The following is a 15,532-nucleotide window of genomic DNA, read 5'->3' on the forward strand; positions in this document are numbered from 1 at the left end:
AATTTATATATACATATATGTTTTGTATTTCCTTCTAATAAGTGATGTTAATGCAGAACACAGAGATAAATGGGTTTAGCTATTGTTCTTGAAGCGTTTTCAATTTTGCATGTTTTAAAACTATTAATAGTTTTTTTTTTTAAATCTACGAAGTCAAAACCAATCCTGATGATTGTGGAATGCTTCATTACTGACAACTCATAAAAGATGATAAAGGTTGAGTTGAGGAGGTGGCCCTACAGTGACTTGACTTATTCTCAATTAATCAAATGTGATAATTAATTTCCCAAATTTTAATTATGTCCTAAAAAGCCTATATAAATTTCCTGTATTTTGAAACTAACTATATGAATGTACTACATGTATAAATCTAATAATTTATATACAAATATAATGAAAAAATAAATTCTATTTGTGTTGTTTGAGATGTTACAATAATCTATCAGTCTCTAAAATGTTGAGAATCAGAGGCTGAAATTTCTAATATAGAGATATTTAAACTTTTTCAAGGACATTTAATCTGAAATTTATGGAAATTATTTTAGCATTAAACCATAGTATAAAAGCCATCAAGCTAATTATATTTTGTGGATAAACTGAAGAAATATAATACATTTCTGTAGCAAAATTCATCCCATGGTATTGAAGTTAACTACATATAGTTCTATTTATTAGGAATACTAAATAGCTGAAGATTTAATTAATCCTCAAATGACATATTTTAAAAAATAACACTTCCAGTTTAAGATGCCAGACTGACCATATGTATCTCTTATTGCTTCCAAGATACCATGGAACTCTATGAAATTATTAGTTATGTTTATCATAAACTCATAATGATACAGAGAAGTTGGAGAACATCAGGGTATAAGACAGTTTAACACATCTCTAGTATTTGAAAAACAAATGGAGGAGAATAATTTATAAAACCAGTTACAGAAAGTATATCCCAGAGTATTCACAGGAGTGCAGCTCTGAGAGGCTGAAGAACCAAAAAACATTTGGTTCTGTGTTTATGTGTTGGTGGGGTAGTAATCAAAAACTTGTCCAAGTAACAGTACACAAAATAGTTCACAAAAGACTAAGCAACTGGGCATCTATCACCCGGGGCAAAAATTGGAGAATTTTTCTCTCAAGAAATAATACTTAGGGAGAAATATTAAAATCTTTTTTAAATAAATTAACCCCAATATATAGATATTTCTCCAGATTTTCACTCTTTAAAGCCCTGGCCCACTTAACTCACAAGTAAGCTTTCATTCCTTTGTTCTTAAATATGAGTGGGCAAGGAAGGCTCTCTGGGCATTTGAGGAAAGCCTGTAACATAAAAGAAAAACTCTACTTCACAAAAAAAAAAAAAAAAAGGATTAAAAATTCAAAGAAAACACTAATGATTTAAAGAAAAAAGTTTCATAAGAAACAAAAACAAACAAAAATCTCTAAAGAGTAACTCAGAGGGGACTTTATTATATATTATATCATGAGATGAGAGGCTGTGCAAAAAAGGAGCTCTTGGATATTAAAAATATAATTGCCATAATAAATTAAGAAGGAAGAGTTCTTGGAGACAAAAAATATGATAGCTAAATAAATAATTAAATTTAAGAGTTGAATAAATTAAATTGTGACACTATCTCAGAAATGTGAAATGAGGATATAAAGAAATGGAAAAAAATAAAGCTAATCATTTGAAGAGGAAAAATAACTGGGCATGAAAGAAAAGATAACCATAGTTTAGTATGTGGATGCACAACAAATCCCATGCACAAGTAGGCAATAAGGGGCAACCTCTTTATTGAGTGTTAACTTTAAAAACCAAATACAAAGTACAAAACAAGATTTATGTACTAACATAAAAACATTAAAAGAAATAAACAACACAAAAACACAACATAAACAATATTTAGACAAGTACCACCCAGGAAAACATGCAAGTTAATTAATACCTTTTGCAACAATCTGGATGGAACTGGAGACCATCCTTCTAAGTGAAGTATCGCAAGAACAGTAAAGCAAACACCACATGTACTCACTATTAAATTGGAACTAACCAATCAGCACTCATGTGCACGGATGGAAGTAAAATTCAACGCCAATCATGCAGTGTGGAGGCAAGGATGAGTGAAATCATACCTAACATGTACAGTGTACACTATCTGCGTGATGGGCGTACTTACAACTTTGACTCATGCTGTAAAAAAGCAATCCATGTAACCAAACTATTGGTACCCCCATAATATTCTGAAATTTAAAAAAAATGAAAAAATAAAAGCATCCCAAGCCTTGAGACACAGCTTCATTTCTTTAACCAATTACAAATCAAAGAATCTTTAAACTCACATATAACCTGTAACGCCCTGCTTTAAGATGTCCTGCCTTTTCGGGCCAAACCAATGTATGCCTTCCATGGATTGATTTATGACTTTACATGTAATTTCCATCTCCTTATAGTGTATAAAACCAAATTGTAACCCAACCACGGCGAGAGCACTTGCTCAAGGCTTCTTGGGCATAGCTCTCTGAGCCCTGCATTGTTGCACATATTTGACTCAGAATAAACCTCTTTAAATTTTTTTTTAAGAAAAGCAGTATCTTTTTTTACTAAACAGATCAGTAAAGAATGTAAAGTTCTGATGAGATGCAGTATTAATATAATTGCATTCCCAATAGAACAGTAATGGTCACAGTCACTTATAGTGATAGCTGGCAGAACCAAAATAAAGCTCAGTGAAACAAACAGAAAAATGAGAGAAAATTTTGAGGATTCTTTCTTTTTCATTAAAGCAACAACAGCAATTATGAAGAGCTAAGAAGTCTGTCAGGGATTTAGCTGGCAAAATAACTCATTCAAACAGTTCGCTCTTGGCATATGAAGCTTTTCCAGACAAGAGAATATGTATTTTCCTTTACATTTGGCTTTTCCAATCAGATCCTCTGCACTCCCTCAAGTTTCAGATAGTATTTGCTATCTGTCCTGCAGTAATTTTCGATGATCAAAATTTTGCTAAGAATCTTTTCTTCATAAGTATGAAAACTTTTCTTCCAGGCCAAGTTTTGGTTTATAAACCACAGTCATAAACAATTTTGTTACTGCTAGAAAATATTCCATAAGGTATTTTCCCTGCATTATTTGGGATTAGATTTATTTTACAGAGGAATGCCTATCTTGTTAAAAAAAAAAAAAAAAGCTTTATGGAAAACTTCTTATAACTATAACCTAAAGAAATAACGACAGCTTTGTGGAAATAAATTTCCACTTATTTTGAAAACAATGTAAATAGTAGAAAAGCACTGTACATTTCGCATAATGCAAAGTTTTAATACAAACAATTCCCTTGGTTAAATACATACATACACACATATTTGCTCTTTCTTTTTTGAATAATAAAGTTTATACCAGCATAATACAGAATATGTATTTACCAGTGGAAGACATGTGGGTAACTGCTGCAAAATGAAAACTTAACATATTAAGTTGGTTTGTTCTCCAAAGTGTCTCGCATACCTCCTGCATCTCCTTCAGACTGAGGCAGCCAGGCTGGTCACCTGTGTTAGAGGAGTGTTGAGGGACCTAGGATACCCCATTCGGTACCACATGCCAGAGTGGGAGCAGCCACAAAACACTCCAAGTGAGTAAGTAGATAAGTTAAATAGTGTCGTTACCTTGAGTGATTTACTTCCTTTACTTTTCTGTGTCTTCCAGAATGTTTGACAGGAGGAAGCCTATCTTCTGGGAATTCCACAATATGCCTGCACCACGAAGTAAGCCTAGGAAATGAGAAATGTAAGAGAACTTCAAGGATGCTGTGTGTGCCTGTGCGATGTTCTGCTCCTTCAAAATGGCAAGACCCGAGGAAAGAAAGGTCAAGGTCTCAGAAAGTCACCTGCGGCAGCTGGAGGAGAAGATTATGTGAGGGTGTATTTTTTCTTCTTGTCCATTGCCACAGCATTCATCCTTGCTATGAAAAATGGCTAACAATCAAAAAAAGATAAGGCTAATTTCAACAAAAGAAGTATTAGTGGAAATTGAGCTCAAATAGTATAGCATCCATATATTCCTGAAGTGCTAATGAATATAAGTCAGAAAATACAATATTCTCATTTGCACAACTTAATGTTATAGATGTATAAATATAATTAAATATACCTCTCTAGTTTCAATGAAACTTTATGAGGACATTGACTTAATGCATAGAAAATCTGACAAAGCAGGTGCTTAAATCACATGAGTAAGTCATAGAGTTGATTAACTGAGAACTTTTCTTAAATGCTTTGAAGTTTCTGATAGTTACAAATAGCTTTTGCAATCTGCTCAGATGTATCATAGGCTGCTACTTAGCTATCATGCAGCATTGTGTAGGAAACAATCAGATATTGTGGAATCCTGACTGCCCAGTTATTAATTAGATGATGTTGTACATGTCTTAAATCCTAGAAACATCAGTTTTCTCCATTGTAAAATGGTGATTAATAATACCTACTTTTTTTCTATGTTTATTTAGTGTTAATTAGAATTTATATTGAAGTACCTGATGTTTCCCATTATTATTACCCTGGGTAATTATTTGCTATTATTATCAGATTTCAGAAATTTATCTATTATTGTTTCATCTAGATATTCAACTATTGATTCAAATAACAGGCAAAAAGCAAGAATGTCTTTGTGATGTTCAAAGAATGACAATATGCTGGATCACATGATCAGAGGGAAAAGTTAGTAACTGTTGAAGTTAGAGAAGTATCCAGGATCCAAATCGTATATTAGAGGCAAAGATAAGGATTTTCAATTCATTAATTCTTTATGAGATGATAAACCACTAGGGGATTTTGAATACAGAAATGACATGATGTAACTTACATTTTAACAAGACTTCTCTGGCTACTCTGTGGAAATTAAATTCCGAGGCTGGATAGTTAGGAAGCTTCCAAAATTGTACAAATAAGAAATGATGGAGTATTGAATTAAAAGGTAAAGTGAACATGCTGACTATACAGATCAAATTGTAGATAAGTTTTGAAAGTAAAGCTGACAAAATGTGCTCATGTATTTGATTCAGGAGACAAGACAAACAGCAGAGACAAAGGTCATGCTAAGTTTATTTTCATATACTGTTGAAGTACTGGATTCCCATTAACTGAGTTCATTTGTTGATATGTTTCTGCGAAAGATACTTGGATTAATAAACGTGTGTGCGCACACACACTACACTTCACCAGCCCTTGCAAGATCTTCTCAACTGTATCTCCCCTCACTTTTGCTAAATCCAAATTGACAGCAATAGCTGTTAAATGATACTGAGTCTTGCTGCCCTGCATACTGTGCCATGACTAGCAATTCCAGTTTTCCTTACCTTGCAAGGATTTGAACAGAAACCAACTCTCTCAGAGCACAACTAAATTTTTTACTGACGGTTCCCAATCTACACGTTAAAATCTGTAAGCCATACCCACCCACCTGTCACCTTGAGCTGTTCTCATATTGCGATGAGTTTATTTAATTTGAATTAATGGCTTTTGATTTTTTTATTCTTCCAGAGAGAACTGGATCAGGACCTGTTCAGACTGGGATACTTCAGGGAGGACAAGGCAGAGAAGTGACATTGCTGTTTCTCCCCACTGGGGTCTGTGTGGCTAGACCACCAGGTAAGCTCTGATTCTGTTTGTAAATCTTTCCCTTTGTGCTAGAATGCCTCTCACACCTTTCTTATGATCATTATGTTTGTCACTGACAGGGGTTTTACGTGTGAGGTAAAGATGGATTGTGACGGGGTAGAGTATGTTGTTTCTCACCACTGGAATGACTGTAGACAGTGAAGCCAGTGGCCTCTGACTACTGCTACTTGTGTTGGTGTTAACACAAATATCAAATACGGAATGAATCTCACCAAAGAAAATTTATAATTCCAATGATTACTTTGAATAATTTTTACTTAAAGAAAATTGTTCATTCAGAGACATAAAAGGGAGAAGCTCTCATGAGCAGATTTTCTTTCCTATCTAAAATAAAGAGATTATGTAAAAGTGAGGTCATCTTATTTCAATCAATTGAAGTAAATCTCATGTTTGTGTGGAAGTGTGTATGAATGTATCTTTGTGAGTGTATGCGTGTGTGAAAATGGGTTTCCTGTATCTGATCTTTCTCTAATCCTGGCAGAGGGAAGATAATTACATTTTGCCATTGATAATTTGAAGTGAGCTCCCACTGCTTCTCCTGTTACTTGTTTTTCTCCTCTCCCACTCTTTCCCTCTCTTGGGGAATTTTGGAGACTTATTGACCAAAGTTTTGTTTTCTGTCATTATGTGGGTACCCAGGAATATCTAGCTCAAAGTTTTTTTTAAAAAGAGCTGAAAAATTATTAAACTGTATTTCTTTTGCTTAAAAACATATGAGCTATGTAAAAAAACCAACAACAATAAGAACAACAACAAACTGCAACTGAGAAATGTAATCTAGTTATAGTCTGGCTTGCTACTTATAAGATAAAACCTCTGGTTTAAGTAAAAGGGAAAGAGCTTATAAACATATTTTAAGAGTCTTTAAAATTTAGTTTATAAATTCATAGGCTTATAAATAATATTAGAAAATTATATAGGATCATGTAATAGTCCGAAAAAATACATGAATCTTTGGACAAATTAGTATGAGTAAATAATAAAGGCTTAAAGAATACTGTAGACCTTCCATATTTTATTACATAAAATTAAAGCCAATGCAAAAGTATAATTTATTCAATACCAGGGTTAAATTTTTCACACTTGAAACTTTGAAAAGAAAAATTGGCTGCAAGCTTAAAACATTGGCAATTTTACTCAAAATTGTTGAGGATGTTTCTGGCATGTGTTTTTCCTGCCAAGCTAATAACCCTAGCAAAACTGTAAAGATGGAACATAGGGAGGGATAAAGGGCTCAGAATAGGCTTTGAACATGTGAAGATGAATTTTAAACAGTGGTCACATTCAAATGGATTTCTCACTATTTTTTTCTGGATGGAAGCTCTACCCTGTTGAAATACAACTGCCTTAACACCAGCTTAATTTTTTTTTTTCTAAAAACTATGTATTTCCAGCTTGGGACATACCATCTTAATTATCCAGTTACAGAAGTACCTGCTTTATAGAGACTATAATCAAAAAGTTTGAAAAATTCTGCTCATCATGCAGAAACTCAACTCTCCTTATCATCTTAGGTCATCAATGGAAATTGAAAGAATAAATGTTACTCCAAGGCCGGGCGCGGTGGCTTACACCTGTAATCCTAGCACTCTGGGAGGCCGAGGCGGGTGGATCACTCAAGGTCAGGAGTTCTAGACCAGCCTGAGCAACAGCGAGACCCCGTCTCTACTAAAAATAGAAAGAAATTATCTAGCCAACTAAAATATATATAGAAAAAATTAGCCGGGCATGGTGGCGCATGCCTGTAGTCCCAGCTACCCGAGAGGCTGAGGCAGTAGGATTGCTTAAGCCCAGGAGTTTGAGGTTGCTGTGAGCGAGGCCACGGCACTCACTCTAGCCCGGGCAACAGGGCGAGACTCTGTCTCAAAAAATAAATAAATAAATAAATAAATGTTACCCCAAAATTAAAGTTTGCAAAATTAGCTGAACAATTGTCATAGAGATTTTATGCTGTATACCCAAGTCCATACTCAACAGTTGCAGTCAGATTTTCCTAAGGACAAATCACAAAATCCTACCTGATCTTCTGCCCAGATAACCAGTTTATTAAAAATGACACCAACTTCAGATGCTCTTGGATCATTGCAAATGACTTTATCGGGCACCCTTAATCGTGAATAGTAGAGTAAAACTTCAAAGAATTGAACTTTGGGGTGACATCTTGGTTAAAAGTCATTATACATCCATTTTCAGCATCTCCATACTAACAAGCGGTATGACACAGAATCCCGCAAGATTCATTAGAAGCAGACAAATCACAAAGAACCTTGATGAAACAATACGTGGAAAACTATCCAAGTCTTCTGACTTGACTCCTGAATGCCTATGAGTGACCACCCAACCCTTCTCTTATTCTATTCCTAGCTCTCTTATTCCTTTCTTTTGAGTTCAAATTCCAGATTGTTAAGTAACAACGATTAAAAACTTTAAAAAATGCTCCCCTTTAATTCTAATGCTTTAATTTCTAAGTGCTACTCTTTGCTATTTTGAAAATACCTCACTAACAAGATACAGAATGGGACACAAAAGAAAGAAAGCTTGGCAGCCTGGCTCTTCTGCCACTTTCTGGGTCAGGATTAGGGGAGCCAGACGGAGGATAGAATGTGTTTTTATGAGGAAAACCAGGTAAAAATAGGTGGAACATATAGACAGTCTTTCAGGACCTATTTATGTTTCTACTTCTCGAGTTCCTAGGCTTCATAGTCCTGCATTGTGTCCTTCTCACAGTCTTAAATACAGCCCCACCACCCCACCCCGGACCAATGATTACAATGGTTACAAAAATTCAAATCCACACAAAGATGTGCTGAATGCACTCGAGACTCAACAATTTCCAAAGAGTATGGATGGCACAAATGGAAATCTCAGGTAGAGGTGACAGTCTGGACCCTGACAATTTTTCAAAGCGTGTTATCCCTTAAGCCAATGCTGACCAAAAAGAAGAACTGAAGAACATAAAGCATTGCACTTATCCTTACAAGACCTCAGCATCAACTACTCCTTCCACCCTTGTTGCTAAATTCAAATGGAACAACCAACAGCTGCTTAACTAGGACCATGCCTTGCTGTTCCTTCATCTTACCCCATGAGTAACACAACTTCAATTTCCAAGAATTTGAACAGTGGAAAATTCTTGGAATAACACTAACCTATGACTGGCTTTTCCCAGCCCTATCTTATAAAATTTTTCATCCACTTGGTCTACACAAAACAGTCATTTTCAACAGTGTTTCATGTTGCAATGTTTTAATAAAGGCTTGAGCTAGTGGCTTTTGATTCATGTTTTTTCTTCCACATTTATTTTGAGATAACTGTCTCTTAAATATTCCAGTAGAGGTAATATACAAGATACTAAGGTATTTTCACTACCCCTTAACTAATGAACAGTTCAAAAATTACACTGAACACAGTAATAAATTCTCCAAATACATGTGCAATTAAGATAAAATATTCCAAGTAGGCATCAAAGGTGAGAGAGGCCACACTGGTGTGACAACTATAGTTTATACACTACCCAGAATACCTGGTCAGGACTTAGGACCTCATTTCCACATTAGCCAGGAGCACTGGATCTGACCTCTGTGACCTCTGACCTCATCTGGGGATTGGTTGGGGAGCAGTCTCACCCAAGGCTCTCATAGCTTCCTGAGGTTATCCTGCATCCAGCAAAATGATGGCAGATTATGAAACCTTCTCACCGAGATCTCCTATCTTCCAATCATTTATGACATTCATTAGTCATCTTGGCTACTATCTATAAAACTTACAAAAATGTCTGAATCCTGTAACAGGATTTGGTGAGGGTTTCAATTCCAAACTTGTATTCTCTAGGTACCGATGGTCTTTTGAAATATTTTTACATAGTTGCTTGTTTCATGTCACATCTCCAAAATCCTCCTCCTCAAATCGATAAATATTGAACTAAAAAAGTGAATGACTAAGTAAATAATTATGAACTATGATGGATTTTAAGCAATTAGTTCTTCAAGAATGTGTTGGAACAATGCCAATCCTGAAAAAGAAAATCAGTGCACTTAATTGGTCTTATAATTCACTGCCAACAGTTCCTGTGATTGTTAGATATCAACAAAGCCTTTATAATCAATAGAAATCTACACTGATAATATGAACAGTAGTGTTGACCACAGAAAATCGCAGTAATCATGTAGTAGTAGAGTCATGGGAAAATTTTTAAAAAGCTAGGACATCGGGGGCTTGTCTCAATTTTTCATGTTTACAGAAAAAAAAAAAGCAAATTTAACTGGAACCATATTTTGAATTCACTAAGATAAATGACCCAATTTCTTTCCCCAAATCAAATTAGGCAAATTTACAACATCTGTCATGTGTTTATGTTTTGCATATCATATTGCGAAAATGAAGAGGCACTGTATGGTTATGGTTTTGAATGGGGTGGACCAACAATGAAACTACGGGCTTAGAAAAATGAAAGATGCATAAATTTCAACAGGCAAACAAAAATAACTCAGAAAAAAAGGCAAAATGACATTTTTATGATGACAACTTGCTCTAAGTGTTTGAATAAGTGAAGAGTAAAATTCAAGTTCACGAATAGGAGGTATCTTGGTGTGGAAGCAGAAAAACTAACATGAATTACAAAGAACAAATGTATCAGGATAAGAAGGAATAAATGTTACCTTTTAGGGAGACAAGAGGACTAATAAATTAACAGCAGCTGTGGGCAGGATTTATATTTTCCATTGGTTTTAGGCAATAGAATAAGACCATAAAAGGAAAAAGGAAAGGTTGAGTCTGGAGTGTACCAGTCACATCAATGTCAATGTGCAGCCTACTCTTTTCAGCGTTAACTCTGTATAAGGAATAAAAACCCAAAGAATGACACTCAGGGAAAAGATGACATCAACATTTGCTGGCAGTATTGAGTCCATTGTTGATGGTCAAGTACCTTAATAAAAGTTCATTCTTTCTTTTTAAAGTTTCAGCAAGACCCGATGCATTAGAGTGACACCAAGGACAGGAATAAAATTCTTATAGTTTAGATCATACACCACTTGTTCAAACCCCATTTATGGTGTGAAAGCTCATATAACCATATTTCATCAAATGGTACTTGCTATAAGTGCAGAATGCCAAATACTTTGACATGTGAGATGCCAGATTAAAAGAACATATCAGTTGTTAATGGTTGAGAAAATAATTATTAATTCATGTTTTACAATAAAGAAAACTAATAACTTAAATATGATTTGCTAAATATGTCTCTATTATTTCAGAGGGATAATATTACCAGATTATTTTTCACATTAAGGTAGAAGTAGGAAAAGTTTAAATCCATGTCTTAATGATTTAACTGCTTTATTAATATGTCATTGACATATGATATACTGTACATATTTAAAGTGCATTTTTACAAATGTGCTCAAACATAAACCATCGGCACAATGATAATGAAGACTTAAATCCGTCCAAAAGTTTTCTCCGAAACTCCCTATAATCCCTCCTATCCTACTCTCGTCACACCACCCACACACACTCCTAGGTTGCCATTGATCTGCTTTCTGCCACCATGGATTAGTTTGCATTTTCTAGAATTTTATAAAAGCAAAATAAGGTTTATACTCAGTTTTATGTAACTTCTTTCAGTTGGCTTAAGTATTTTGATATTCGCCTATATTGCAGCATGTATCAATCTACCTTGCGGCTGAGTGGTATTCCACCATGGTTGTAAAAGATTTTGCTTATTAGCTCAATCATTGATGGACATTGGGTTGTTTCCAGCTTTTATCTGTTACATATAAAGCTGCTATGAATATTTGTGCACAATACTTCATATTGAAATATCTTTTGATTACTCTTGGGTGAATATTTAGGAATGGAATGGCTGGATCGTATAGAAGGCAAACATGTAGTTTATTATAATACTATTCTCCAAAGTAGTTGCACCATGTTACATTCCCACCAGCAGTCTATGAGAATTTCAGTCCCTCCAAATCCTCACCAATATTTGGTATGATTTTTTTAATTTTAGGCATTTTAATAGGTGTGTGGTTGTATCTCATTATGGCTTTGATTCGCATTTCCCTGATGACTAATGATCTTTGTATCTGTTTATCATCTGTATATATTCTTTGCTAAAGTTTCTATTGAAATCTTGTGCCCATATGTGCACTGGGTTCTTTGTTTTCTTACTGAGTTTTGATAGATCTTCACACATTCTATGTGCAAGTCTTGCACAGGGCATATAATTTGTGAATATATTCTCCCAGTCTTTTTGCTTGCCTTACCAATCTCTTAACAGTGTCTTTTGAAAAGCAGACATTTTAAATTTTGATTAAGTCCAATTTAATCATTTGGATTTCTTTGGATGATGTTTTTGATGACTTCTCTAGGAAATCTTTCTGTGTCTGTCTGTCTCTCTCTCTCTCTTCTAAGGACACCAGTCATATTAGCTTAATTATTTTAGCTTTTAAATTATTTTAATATATTATAGGTTTTAATCTCTTCCCTTAAAAGAATTTTCCTGGATATTCCATTATGTTTATTTTTCAAGTGTATTTAATAAAGCTGCCTCAAGAAAAAAACTATTTTTATCTGCTATCACTGTATTCACACACTATGCTGGAAATAATTATCTTCAATATTGAGACATTCAATTTAATCAATTCATAACTAGTTGCTAATTATTGCAAGCCAATTCAAACTGAAAAATAAATATAACTTAATGACTTATAAACAAAAAGTCTAAAGTAGAGCTTCAGGTAGAGACATGATTGTTTGTCCCAAATTATATCACAACAATTTCTTTTCTATATCTCCATTGTACTTTCCAGAGTTGGCTTCATTTTCAGACTGGAATCTCTAAGCATGCCATGAAAATACAGTTGTAGTCATTTTCTGGAGCTTGGCTTGGAGGAAATACCATTTTGACCATGTGAAAAAATTGGTTAGAGGTGGATTTCCAAGATAAATATGGACCACAGTTACCAAGAAGTAAAGTCATTCTCATATCAAATAATATACCACAAATATTTCATGCTGGCATAGCAATGGGTGACATTTTAAGTTAGCAACTGAACAAATAGTGGTACAAATATTATAATAGTTATGGAGTAAATTACTAGGAGAGGTGAAAAAACTGAAATAACCACAATAAGTTGTAGTCTCTGGTGAATTAAGGCAGGTTGTGCACAGGGCTGATGTAGGGAAGCGTTTGTCTGCTTTCCAGTAAAAACCCGTCTTTATTTTTATCAATTGCAATTTGATTAGAAATCTATATTATTATTAAGATACCCCACAGTCTTACAAACCCAGGCTAGTACTAATTTAGAAACCAGCGTTTTGCAGCCACTAACCTGAAGCACATTGTGTGACTGGTGAGGGACTAACAAATATATGCTGAATTGTTCAAGAAAATTAATTAAAAATGGGAAAATTATAGTATCCATCTATAACTTTAAAACAAAAAATAAGGCAGAAAACAATGATATTTTTTATTGTGAGATGGATTATTTATTTTTGTATTGGAGAAATCAGACAATTGATTTGCAATCTTTCTTCACTTTTCCAACAAAAAATAGCAGGAAAAGTTGATATCAGTCAGAAAAGCTTTGTGAAAAACAAGTAGACTAAAATGCAACAACAACAAAAAGACAGAAGTAATGTGGCTAGTGCACATATGCTCTTGTGAAATTACAAATGAGTTGAGATAGGAAACGAAATTATTCATATACTTGAATACAGCTTTCGATTCCACAGCATATTGTTTATTTCTATAGGGCAGGAATACACAGAGCAAATCATTTTAATTGGTTAAGAATTGGATAATATGTCATACCCAATTTAAAATATAAAGTCAAATATCAAATAACACCCAATGCATTGTCATCTGGCCAGTGAGGACTGTTTTCTTTAGTATTGAATTTAAGTTTTATATTTTATGATAGCAAATCATTTTATGATATCTTAAGTTAGTAATTTAATAAATAGTGCTATAAATCTATTATTACTATTTATGGAGTTAACCACTAGGAGAGGTTAATAAGAAGAAATGACAAAAGTTTTGGCCTCTGCTGAATAAGACAAAGTATGAAAAGAGCACCATATAGTTCTTGACGCATAGTAGGTATTTAATAAATATTGTCTGAACAAACGAGCAATGAGTGAAGTAAATGAAAAAAAAACCTACACTAAATATTGATAATACCATCCTACTTTAATGCTACTTGTTGAAATTATAAATTAGCACCCCGCATTTATAAAGCGTTTATCTCACAATTGCTGACAGTTTCAAGCAGAAGTGTGAAATTCTCTTTCATAAAGTCAAATTAAATTTCTGTTTCTAAATTGAATTTTTCACTCCCACAGTCAGAAGGATTAAATGTTAGAGTAAGTTATCAGGGAAGATGATGGATTCTCCAAGTCTAAAATAGTAACCTATCTTTTGAATGTTGGTGTAGACCAACCCCAAGGTAGGAAGGTGGTGTCTAGGGTCCTCTCAAGTGTCCAGTGTTGTATTTGTTTCCAGGCAGAGGGGCAAGTTAACTTCCCTACATCACTTAGCTACTTTTTTTATTACACCATGGTTTGTCTGTCAAGTGGGTATCTGATGATAAACACTCATTGTAATTAGGAAAAAATTGCACATTATCACAAGAATAAAAGGGATGTTTTTCTTACTATTCTTACTTATTCAAATCTCATCCCATTCCACACAGAAAGAAAAGTCCCCCAAACTTGTGATTATAAAGTTTCTGTTGAAAAATAATTGCTACTCCCTGTTTTATACATCATACCTGTTGAGAAATTTCTTGTGCAATGTGTTAAGTGCTTTTCAGGATTTAATCCATCTGATGCGGACAAACCTGAGACATAAATTCTCCTATTGTCCCTATTTTATGGCTGCAGAAGCTGAGAGTTCTGGGGTTAGTGACTTGCCCAACGGCAAACAGTGAGTGGCAGAGCTGGGATCTGAACCCAGGCAATCTGCTTGCACACTTCATCTATCTGCTGCTTTGCCTTAGATCACTGAGTAAGTTATGCTTTTCCTAAGAGATGGTGTTCAAAATATAGCAACATAAAACTGTTTTTGTGAAAGTTTTAAAAGAGTGAAAAAAATTAAGAAGAATGATTCGAATGATTTTTTAAACTTCTTGAATTAAAGGCCTGATCTTTATGATTCATTTTAAAAATCTATGGAAGTTTTTATATTGCTAAACACAGTGAGATATTTTAGAGGTTTAGTACATATTTGAATTTTGAATATATTTGAATATTTTAACAGAAGAGAAAAAGTATTTCCTGGAATAAACTACCAAATAACCATCATTTAAAAATTATTAATGTAACCATTTTAATAACTATGAAACTAGTTATAAGTCTAAGTCAATTATTAACTGCAACCTGAACCATCAAATTTACTTTTTTTGGCATACTGTTTTGTGTGATAAGTATGGTTCCTGCCCACTCTATTATATTCATACTAGAATGCAATGCATTTTGCTTACTCAGGTAATGTATTTCATGTAATCCTCTCTATGTGATCTTACAGAAGATACATAACCCTTCTAAATCTTAGCTTAAAAATTGGTAAATGTTTATGGACTCTTTAATAAAAGCCATTCTAATTGGGGTAAGGTGATGTCTCATTGTGGTTTTAATTTGTATGTCCCTGATGATTAGTGATGCTGAGCATTTTCTCATGTGTTTGTTGGCCATTTGTCTACCTTCTTTTGAAAAACTTCTGTTCGTGTCTTTTACCGAATTTTTAATGGGGTTGTTTGTTTTTTTCTTGCTGATATGTTTGGGTTCTTTGTAGATTCTGAATATTAGCCCTTTACTAGATGTATAGTTTGTGAATATTTTCTCCCATCCTGTAAGT

The sequence above is a fragment of the Eulemur rufifrons genome, chromosome 5 (assembly GCF_041146395.1).
Source record: "Eulemur rufifrons isolate Redbay chromosome 5, OSU_ERuf_1, whole genome shotgun sequence".
NCBI lineage: Eukaryota > Metazoa > Chordata > Mammalia > Primates > Lemuridae > Eulemur > Eulemur rufifrons.